General features: G+C 36.4%; 1 pseudogene; it reads left to right on the top strand.

Moving 5' to 3' along the window:
- Window positions 1–7,326: 7,326 nt before the first annotated feature.
- On the top strand, window positions 7,327–9,853 carry LOC149958372 (uncharacterized; annotated as a pseudogene).
- Window positions 9,854–11,800: the final 1,947 nt, after the last annotated feature.

The raw sequence follows: 11,800 nt of genomic DNA, 5'->3' as shown, positions 1-11,800 counted from the left end.
CTACACGCGCGTCAGTCTAGTGGTATTTTCCGATGAATTTCACGATCCAATAAATATCCAATTAGGGAATATCTGTGAGTTGACAGCTGAGATAATTTTAACGTGGATTGAAAAGGAAGCGCAGTCTGTAAAAACAATTTATATAGAATAACCCCCTAAGGTTCGATTTTCTCTTTCTTCGAGATACCCCTATGAGAGGACAACCTAGAAGCGTGAGAACCAGAATTTTTTAATGTCTAGATCGGTATATTAACCAAGGAAATACATTTATCCCCATTAGAAATACGGAAAATTTATGTTTTACGAGAGCACTCGCGGTGGTAAAATTTTTAGCTGTCTATCAATATTTGAAAAGTTTAGGACAGGGTGCCAGTTTCAACGAATACCAATTAAAGACAATTAGAAACGGGGAAAAGCCCGTTAGCTTGGATAATGAGGAATTTATCGCTTTCCAAACGGAAAGAAATAAGAGAGGTATGTCATTGGATAATTTTGTGCTACTTCTGTTATTATTATTAGCTCTCATATATTTAAAAGAGACGAAGAGCTATCATCTATTCAAGACAAACCAACTCAAACAGATATGAAATATTTTAGAGATGTTCAAACTCAGAGATTATGAAACGCAAACTGACTTTTAATATATTTGCCTCAAAATTAAAGAACAATAAAAGAATACCACAAGCTAGTACGAAGTTATGCATACTTAATTTGATTAATTTTTTTGTAGGACCAGTCTCTCATTTAACCTATGATTTAGCTGCTGAGTCTCCAGAAAGCACACCACTCAAAGGTCTCAATCATTATCTTCCTACCCAGCCACTCCTATTAAGACCAGAGTTTCAATACGAAGTCAAAACTTATTTGGATCTGTAATGAATGTATCTCCTATGTATGTTAATTATTACATATACTTTGCAAAACACATGTCTAATATATCATTACTGATAGCTCGGAACACAATAAATACTTCTCACACAAGGGAGGTGATGATGATTTGGAAGAGTCACAAGACTGCAAGTCAAGAAGAACATGAAGTGGCTGATGGTTTATTATTAGAACTGTAAATACATTTACCAATATTTTCTAAATTGGTATTAGCAATTATTTGACCACCTGTCGCTAGTGGGGCCCCCATACATTTTTTGCCACTGGATAGAGCCAAGTTTTACACAAATGTTTAATGTAAAATCAGGTTGTAGGTCTTAAAATAAGGGTTCAGTAATATTAAGGTTTTGTGGGGCCTTTAGTAAGTTTGGCACAACCTCAAAAGCCTTGTTGTAGAGGTTTTTTAACATTACTCTCATTTCAAGAATAATGTCCAAAGTTTATTCTTATTAATTTTGAAATTACTAACTTTAAAGGAATAAGACATTTTCTAATTATGAAAATTGATATAAATTACTAATTCACTAGTAGTAACATATATATTATTTTTATTGCTAAATTCCTTATACAAAGTTAATTACTTTTTCAATTTATATAATGTTTGTGATTTTTACTACTTACTATAAGTAAATTACCTGAATATCAATTTTTTATATTCGTCAAATTAAATAACATAAATTAGTAACTTAAGATTAGATTGCAGATTGGTTGAAAAACTTTAAATCTATATTATAAATCAGAGTTATACTTAATTTTTTGTATAGTTCTGTATTATTGATATCAATTTATAGATGATGTTTTTGTGCTTAATAATTATTTTAAGCCTCATTACGATCTGACCAAATACCATGTAAATGACTCAATGGCATTAGTGCACTATCCAACACTCCTAAAGTTAATCAAAAAGGCATACGGCATAAGATCAAAGTGGTGTTCGGAACCAGTTGCCTATGACACAAAGCCAATTTGTTCTGTCATTTTAGTAACTTTTAAATGTTCAGGTCTTGGCAGTGATGGCAAACGTCATCTCAAAGTGAGCATTTGACTATTTACTTGCCAATAATAACTGCCCCTTAAATTTATACAATTGTACTGATTTTTTTTGGGAAAAATGGGCAAGTCAACCCATGTCTCATGGGTTATATTCTGGGAATTTAACTATTGCAAGCGGTATTTCTTTATCAGGAAATATCTACTGCAAGATTGCTTTGTTTATGGGGCACGCAAAAATATTTTTCTTTGGAAAAGACACCTATTCCTGGTAAGACATGTTTATTTCTTAAAGTAATTACTCAGTAACGTGATCTGCGTCCAGTGGCGTTGCCTCAATAGCCCTTTTCGTAATTTTATGCACGCATGCGCATATTGTACATTGTCGATAAAATAGCAGACGTCGTGATTGCCTTATTGGAAAAATATCTGGAGTTAATGACCGTCATTCTTATTTGGATAATTTTATAAGAAATTTAAGATAATCGAACTGAAAGATTTGTGCAAAAACAAGGGATTAGCATTTAAAAGCAATTGGAGGGAGCAAGAATATGTAGACGCCCTAAAAATCACGAAATTGAAAATGTTCCAATTGGTAAACAAGGCTTAGAGGGTCGCGGGTGCGGCGGGACTCGCGGATGAATCGTCGAAGTTGATGTGCATAAGCAACATCCAAAAGCAACGAATACCTATAGCTAAAACACTTAAAAAGTTTGTTAGAGACCTGACATTTGAGGCAAAATCATCTCATCATGGCGATTTTTTTGGAAAAGGAAATATCAAACTCCATTTGTTGTGCCTAACCCTGAAGAAGTAGCACCACCTGCCTGGTCTTCTGAATTGTCTTTATTACCAGAGTTAAATATTAATGATATCTATGACTATTTTTTAACGCAAATGTTAACGATGGCAATGATCATCGACATGATAAAAAAGTATTGCTAGGGCCATTGCCCATAAATAAGCAGGAGATATACATTCCAAATTATTGGTGGCACAGGTAAATGTGATTCTATAATTATTACAAAATTAATGATATTCTATTTAAAGGTAATTTTCTACAACATTTTATCTTTCTCCCTCCATGGTAGTCTTAGAACTCCGGTAGTAGTTCATACCCCCCGCCTTTTCCTTTAAATAACTAAATTAAAAATACATCTTGTGAAACCATAAGTAACATAAGTATGACACAACCTATTTTTAATGAGTCTGTTTTGCCAATGAAAACTAATAAACATTCGCTTAATTTCAGAAGGTAGATGTTTTGCTCGTATTGATAACCATCTGAAACTGTCAGCTATTTTGCCAATGGATATAGTTAGAAAAGGTATATTTCCGGTTCCAAATCGTCTGATTACGAAATCGTTCGATGTCATACTTATATGTATGTTACTTATGGAGAAAACAATATTACTCAATATCTAAAAATATTGGATTTGAAGGATAATGTTCATACGGTAAGTCGAGGATCCCCAGGTTTTCAACCCCGATATGATTTTTATGCTATATATTGAGTAACTTTAGTGAAACTCACACACAACTCTTATAAACCACAAATTAGTGAAGGCGTTAAATGCTAATGCTCAAAAACGTACTTAAATAACCACATAAGTTGGCATTCCTGTGTAAAACCGGGTTACGTTGTCATCGTCCTGAATTGTTTCTGTTGACCATGTTTTTTTACGTAGGTCATCATTCATCTCCTCAATTTGACGTTAAAGTTTAAAATTTTCTACCAAAATTGGATCAATTGATGTTTGAGTTCCTACGTCTTAAGAATTTGATTTAAGAGATTTTATGTCTATTCAAACAAGTGTGCAACTCTTGTGCAAAAGCTTACTTTGAAATGTTTTTCGAGCATTTTGTTTACTGATTATTTGAATTTCTTTATAAATATCTGAAGACAAAAGATAAATATCGAGTATCCGAGTTATTTTAACATCTAAAGCCTATTTTCAACTGAAAATAGGAGTGGGATAGGGGGAGCCGAGAGGTAGAGAAGAAGCCCACTAAAAGTGACGACAGAGGTTTTTTGAAAACACATTGGGCCGAGTAGGATGAGCTACCATCTTTGCCAGTTTTCCATGTAGCGATAGACGAAGGGGTCGTCACCGAAAGTCCCCGCTTCCTCCCCCCCGGAAGTACCTAAAATAGGTCACCCCCGCAAAGGGGGTACACATTGTGGGCGTGGCCATGGGTTTCAGGTCACCCCCACCAGGTTGTGCGCGCGATTACCACAAGGTTACCCTGCGGCGCGTTTACTTCCCGCTGATTGGCTAGCGCGAAATTATTTAAAATGGCGTCAGTGGCGCTGATTGGTTGGTATTTTGGCGCGAAATTGTAAAAAATGGGGTCAATGCTCCTTTAAAGGAATGGCCGTCGCTTAGCTATACTCGGGCTTTTCCATTGTTAACGCTGTGACAGGTTTTTGATTGATTAAGAGCAGATGTTTACGGGGAGACTCGTGGAATGCGCCGTTGCTAGGATACTCCGCGCGCTGTAAGAGGAACTTCTAGAATTTTATTCGGAGCGATTTCGTTGTATACGTGAATTTCGAAGGAAAAATGGCTACGTTAAATAGTCACGATATTCCTTTAAAATTTCTTTCGTGTAAAACAAATAATACCAATTTTAATGATTAACTGAAATTTTTGCGGTTAATTTATTTGTTCCGCTGACCTCTACTCTCGTTTGACGCTGCTCACATCGATATTGGGGAATTCAGAGCCGGATACCATTTCTCTCTTTATGGTTGTGGGGACTGCGTCAGGTTCGCCAACTTCCGCTTTTATGGCTTGGATGTGGTGGGGCTTTTCAGATAGAGAGTCCAACTGCTCCTTCGTCAAACGTTGCAGTTGAACCAAACAATACCTTCCGCCCACTTGACGTCGTCGTTGTGATTGGTGCACTGGTTTTGGGAGGTGACTGTGCAACGCGTTAATTTGTTTTAAAGAAATACCATGACTTCGAAGGTGACCTTCGAGGGTTTGGCTAGTATCGAAGATCCGGTCGCAACTGGGGTTCTGTGGGCCTTATTCCTTTCAGGGTGAAGTGCTCTTTCGTGGCGAAGTACATTGCTCTTACGTTTGGCCCGATATAGGCACTTTGAACATCCAAAGGGCTTCTCGTTCGAGTGTCTACTTTTGTGTCTGATCAAATTATCCTTATTCGCAGACGCATAGCTACACTGATCACACTGAGATGGTTTTTCGCCGGAGTGAGTTCTTTGGTGGCGAATCAAAGTACCCTTCTGTGCAGACGCGTACATACACTGGTCACACTGAAATGGTTTTTGGCCCGAGTGAGTTAATTGGTAGCGAATCAAATTACTCTTGTGGCTCGTTGCGTAAACGCACTCTGTGCACTGGAACTTCTTATCTTCTCGGCCACTCATTTGGCCACAATCACGCTTTACAAGTTTGGTTCAAAGTTTCTTTTGGAATTATGAATTTGTGTCGCAAATACAACCGGAAAGTCTTGCAAAGTTCGTTATCGATAAAACCACTTCTAGAGATCCCTAAAATATAGTAAAATTTAAATAAAATATTTTGGTAAAATCAGATTCGGTGCTAGCCCTCGTAAGATTTCAATGAAAACATTTATGTTCAACTCAGGCGAACCAACATTTTTAACAATCAATTTTGGCTAACACGATTCAGGAACGTTTCTGTTCCACAGCATAAATAGTCATAAACATTTTATTCTATGTAAGGCCCTACGAGTTTATTTGTCGTCTACTAAATAAAAGGGACACAAAGCCATCAACTTCGTGTCGCAGCACGCCTTGAAGAGATGCAAATTTGCGTTTAGCTCGAGCGCATTCTAAGACATATAAACGATGAAAACATTTTGCTATTATAGAGATAAAGTTAAAAACAAAATTAAAATTATAGTTATTGTAATTTATTTTATGATTTCTAATGGAGAAAATGACTTTCAGGCTAAAAGATTCTGCCTCGTTCTGGAGAACACCTATTAATCCGGGTAATAACCTGGCCTAAAACCTCGATATACTCCGTCTGGGCTCGGAAAACGTTGTCTTATTCTCAACACCGCGCAAGCAGGGTGGACCAATCGATTCTCGACACCCAAATGTCCGAATAGCCACAATGCCCAATTGGAATAGGCAGCGAACTTCAATCGGTCGTTGGAAATATTCAACATATTTGCATCGAGAATAAGTTCGTTTCTCTTGTTTAAGACTAGATCGAATGGTTCAAAGCACAAGATGCGAATCTCTTGTCCGTTCGTTAAACAGTCCGGACTGTTACAGCAACTGTTTTTTGTTTCCGTAGGCATTGGTTGACAATGCCTACCGATGCAAAAAGGTTCTGGTAGGGCATCGTCTGGAAGAGGCTCTTCTGGTCCCGCGCCGCCCTCAGCTAAATTGGAATGCATCGTTTCGCTTCTCTCAACGCATAGGTCCATTTCCGCCATCCCTGATGATACGGTTTCTGCAACAGCTTCATTGGTAAAATTCTAGACAATTTCAACAGCAGTGACTCTTTGCCTGCCTGGGAAATCTTCTGTATGATCTTCTAGAATAGTAAAAAGTGGTTTCGTAACTTCAATATGATTCTACAATTCGGAAGACTTACTTGTATCTCCATCTCCGTTTCCGTTTCTAATAAGCCACTGCTTATTATGGAATCGTTATTTCTATCGACTTTAGCCATGGCGTCTCGGATTCCTCTACCCCAGCAGCACAGACAAGTCGTTATATTGTCGCATAACGGTCGTACAATTGTAAAATAGTCTTGGTCATTTCGAGGTCTTTAGAAGACCAATTTGTATATAGCCATTTTTAGCATTATTGTTCGGAGCACCGCTTTCTGACGGCTTTGCGACACCCTTCCCGCGAAGTGCAATTAACCGCTAGATGCCGATACAGTCAGAGCCTACAATATCATAATTTTTCGAAAATGTAACCATACACTAGTATAAATAAAGAAGGTTGTCAACATTTTTATCAGGGATGCCATACTGTTTTTATTTTTAAAAACAAGGATTGGCGGTTTTTGGGCTTTTTTGAAGTTTAGTTTTGGCGGGTTTTAGGTTGAAAATCTGGCATCCCTGATTTTACGAAAACCAGCTGACAACGTGTGAAGCTCCGCATCCGAACGTTCTAAGAAGAGCTTGGGAAAAAAGGTAATTTTTCAGCAAAGATGTTATTATTTATTTTGGTATTATTGGCACAAGTGTAATTGTAGAATTGGTATAAACGTAAATTGCGCTTCCACATAATACTTACTAGTTAAGTGTTTTTTTCTCCTTTAAGCCTTGTAAGTTGTATGCACTGACATTTACCGAATTTCGTCTCGACTCTAGTCGCAACAGTTTTCTAACTAATATAATAATTCCTGATAAATTTCTATAATCTATATAGTTAGAATTTGTTTTTACAAACAAGGAACGAAGATAATAAGCGAAAAATATATGATAAAGATTATGTCAGTAAAAGGCAAAATATTAGACGTAAAAAGGCGTACTTAGAAAATATATTAGCAGAAGCTAATAAAACCTCCATCGATAGTGTGTGTATGTGGCTTCAGATAATGAAGCAAGTTGTTCCAGTGCGAATCCCACTTGCCCTAAATACGTGTTGGAAATTGAAGTTACCCAAGTACATTATGAAAAATATAATGACTTAGTAGATGAACATAACCTTAATGATGATATATCATTAAAGTCAGTATCATCTGATAGTTCTTCAGACTCAGATACCAGCTCAGATGATCAAAACTTAGATTTAGATGATGACTTAAGAAGATGGGCTATTGAGCATAATGCAAATTTTTCATGTGTAAATGATTTATTGGGAATTGTTAGACGACACCTGGACGTTCCAAAAGATGCGCGCACTCTTTTGAAAACTCAACGTACTACAATAGGCCACACTATAAAAGTACAAAACGGAGAATACTATCATGTTGGTCTAAAAGTAGGAATTCAAGAATTTTTGGCCCAAAATCCTGATTATTCTGAAACCCTTTCATTTGCCATAAATACATAAGATTATGTATTTGTACCCCGCCGTTCCGCTGGGCACTACGGCGGCACACAAGACAAAGAGTCATGCCGGACAAAAATGCACTTTGCGAAACAAACGTTCGGCCAGTGAGACAGCCATAAAGACTGGCTCACATATGGCAAACAAACGCCCTCATCATGGCCCAACAAAAGGCGACACCATGGGCTGCCCTAATTCCCACCCTCGCACAGCTGAGGACTAGAGTGACTTCCTCTTCCACCACACAAATCCTCCCCAGTAGGATATTGAATGCCAAGTATGGAACACCCCCGAGGTTCCAGTGACCCAGCGCCCCGATCACGAGACACCTCCTCGAGGACTCCAGTGACCCAGCAAACCGGGTGTGGACCGCCCCCAAGAGCCCCGCGACACCGAACGCCGGGTGTGGAGCCCCTCAAGAGCTCCAGTGACCCCATCAAACCACTGGATAGGAACAGTGTACCTGTGCAAATCAGCCGCAGGTTATTAGCCATACGTTGCCCGGCTCTCGCCACGAGGAGGCTTTGCAGTCAGGATTTAAGATGGACTGCCATTACATAAAAGCACTAATAAACATTTTTGGCCAATTTTTGGAAATATTTATAGCTTCCAGAAAGGCATGGTAGGCCAGCCATTCATGGTGGGAATTTTCTATGGTGATTCTAAACCTGGCTGTATATCTGAGTTCTTAAATCCTTTAATAAAAGCGCTAGTGCAATTACAAGAAGGGATTAAGTTTAACGGAAAAATAATTCCTTGCCTTCTTAATAGTCCATTTATTATGGACACTCAAGCGAAAGCCGATTGTAAAAAAACCAAAGGGCATACTGGATACAAGTCATGTGATAGATGTGAAGTACATGGTGTATATTTTGGGGGACGTACTACATTCTTAGATTTAGATAGTCGTTTACGAACTAATGTTTCATTTCGAACCTTAGATGACGATAAGTATCATTTAGTTGGGGAACCGTCTCCTTTTTTAGCACTAGATATAGACATCGTAAAACAATTTCCATATGATTACATGCATTTAGTCTGCCTAGGTGTGATGAAACGTCTATTAATTCGATGGCTTAAGCAAGGTACAAGGGCTGTTAGGCTAGGGATCCAACAAAGTGATGAGCTATCCAATAAACTAATTTCTTTCAAGAAGTATATACCGAAAGAATTTGCTAGAAAACCCAGATTTGTTAAGTATTTTGAGCGATGGAAAGCCACTGAGCTTAGACAGTTGCTACTATACACGGGTCCAGTGTGTTTAAAGGGCATAGTATCTGAAAGTATTTTAAACAATTTTCTATTGTTACATTGCGCTATTTATATTCTTTCAAGTAGTGAATATTGCCAAAATTATAGTGATTATGCCAATGATATTCTGAGACTTTTCATAACAACTGGAAGTGAATTTATGGTCAGGATTTTGTTGTTATGAATGTTCATGCATTATCTCACTTGGCTTCTGACATCAAAATGTATGGTCCCCTTGATAATTTTAGCGCCTTTCGTTTTGAAAATTATTTACGCATTTTGAAAAAAAAATTACGTACCCCAAATAAGCCACTACAACAGATAATTAGAAGAATAAGTGAAAATTCGAAACTTAAAACAACTCCAATATTAGAGAGTCCAATTTTAAAAAAGGAAATTCAAAATAACTTGGATTATTTGCCACCTAATGTCACTGTGTATGAAAAAGTTATTTGCAATGAATTTGTAGTTTCAAAACGTATTGGTGACAATTGTTTTAAAGTCTCTTCTGGAGAAATTATTACTGTTCGGTGCATCTTTCAAAATCCAACGAAAGATATTTATGTAGCTGCTAACGTAATTAAATGTGTTGGTGATGTGTATTCCTACCCTCTGCTATCATCTCAGCTTGGAATTATAAAAGGAATGAACACTAAGAAATCAAATAACTATCCGCTCTCAAGTTTAAAACAAATGTTTATTTCTACCAGATGAAAAAGGAGACTTGTGTTCTATTTTTCCACTTTTACACTTGTGCTGAAACTATTTTTATTTATACTGAGAAGCTATCGTAAACTCAACCTTCTTAATAGATCTTTGCAGTTGTTAATTTTGTTGACTATGAAGCTGTCGAAGTTATACCTCTAACTTGGTGCGTTTCTGAGGGAATTTGTGTCTATCCACCCAAAAGTTCGAAATTTAATTTGCCAAAAATGGTTAGAGAAAATGTTAAACCCAATACAAATTGGACAGAGTACAACTCCAAGATTATTTATAAATCAAGTATATTACATTTTTAAAATAAAAACCTCATTTAAAATTTAATCAAGTGTCATACGATAGCGCCAGAGAAAAACTTAAATTAGCACAAAATCAATCTGATATCCAGAGTCAAAGTGAACCAGAACTATTAGGACGGGGACTTAGTAAAAATTAAACGTACAGATGTCATCCAGTGATGAAGAATCATGTGAAATAAGTAAGTTAGTAGTGCTTTTTTAACAAATAATCAAATCTATAACACCTACTCGTAAACTTAGATGAATTGCAAAAGAAAACAGTTCACGGTTCAAGGAAAAGGGGGTTGACTTCTTCGTCACAGCAATATAAAAAAGATAAATTGTTTAAAATGCCAGATGCTCCCTCATTTTTGAAGAATAGTGATGAAAGTGTACCCAGTAAGTTTTATTTAAATAACGTTTAATCTTCTTGATCAAATTATTATCGATGTACACATGTTAGCATCCAGTGGCGTAGCCAGAAATTCGTCGAGGGGGGTTTAAGTATATGAATCTTCATAGGGGGTGAAATTTAATAGTCAAAGATAGGCCAAAAGGGGGGGGATTGGACAAAGAAACCCCCCTTGTCTTTGCCACTGTCAGCATCAGAAAATAAAGCAAGCCTACTTCTGGTGAAAAATCCCCAATATAAAACACACTATTTTCTCCTGTTTTTAATTCGAATAACCATAAGATTACTTTTGATAAACGTTAGTAGCATGTTAAATTAGAAAATATTCCACATTTATAATTGGTTATTTTATTGCCAAATAGTTTGTAATGAAGAATCAGATCTCAGATCTGAAAATAGTGGCGAACGATCTACGCTAACTTCCAAAATTATTTCTCTTGAGAATAATTCAGGTAAAATATTTTTTGGGACAAACAGTTTTAATTGCACTATTGAAATTTATGATTTTAAATCTGTTTATAAATAGTATAGTAAAAAGTTTAGTGGACTGTTTACCTCAATTTGATTAATTTTATTTTATTTGTACAGAGTTAAATTATACAAATAACAGCATGGTCCGGGGTATCTTTACTTCAGACAATATGGTTAAGCAAAGTCTCAAAGAAACCTAATACTCACCTATTTTTAAATGCAGAAAATTCTAAAAGAACAGTGCCAGTAATGAAGTTGCCCAACAAGTCAAACCCATGTTTTAATAACATTGTGGAAGGTGGGGAAAATGGAACTGCTAATTAATTTCATATTTTTCATGAAACATTTTTTTTACAGGAATGAGTGATGCAGTATTCAAAAACACTGTGATATCAATTCTTTGTGACATGAAAATTAATCTTGATGGTATTGAAAAAGCTCTAAAGGGTGACAAGGAAATTTATGTGGATGCTTGGGATAACATAAACAACGAAAATAAAAAAAACTGCTGTAGGTTTTACATAGTAAAATTCAAGATAGTATAGAAAAACACTACTATTTAAATTTTTAACAGGTAGAATATTTTTCAAAAAGCTTCAAAGACTTGAAACTGATTGATGTAATTTTTAGTAAGGCATTTAAACGTATTTTTACCATTCAGAATGGCAATTAACAATATTTCCAAAATCAACAGATGCTGTTTCAATTTGCACAGGAATGAAATCTGACTGCTGTAAAAGATACCAAGTTGAAAACGTAGTTAAAAACTGGTTAAAACAT

The sequence above is a fragment of the Leiobunum rupestre genome, chromosome 2 (genome assembly GCF_980474605.1).
Source record: "Leiobunum rupestre chromosome 2, qqLeiRupe1.1.hap1, whole genome shotgun sequence".
Classification (NCBI taxonomy): Eukaryota; Metazoa; Arthropoda; class Arachnida; order Opiliones; family Sclerosomatidae; genus Leiobunum; species Leiobunum rupestre.
This window is presented reverse-complemented; position numbering and strand designations above follow the sequence as displayed.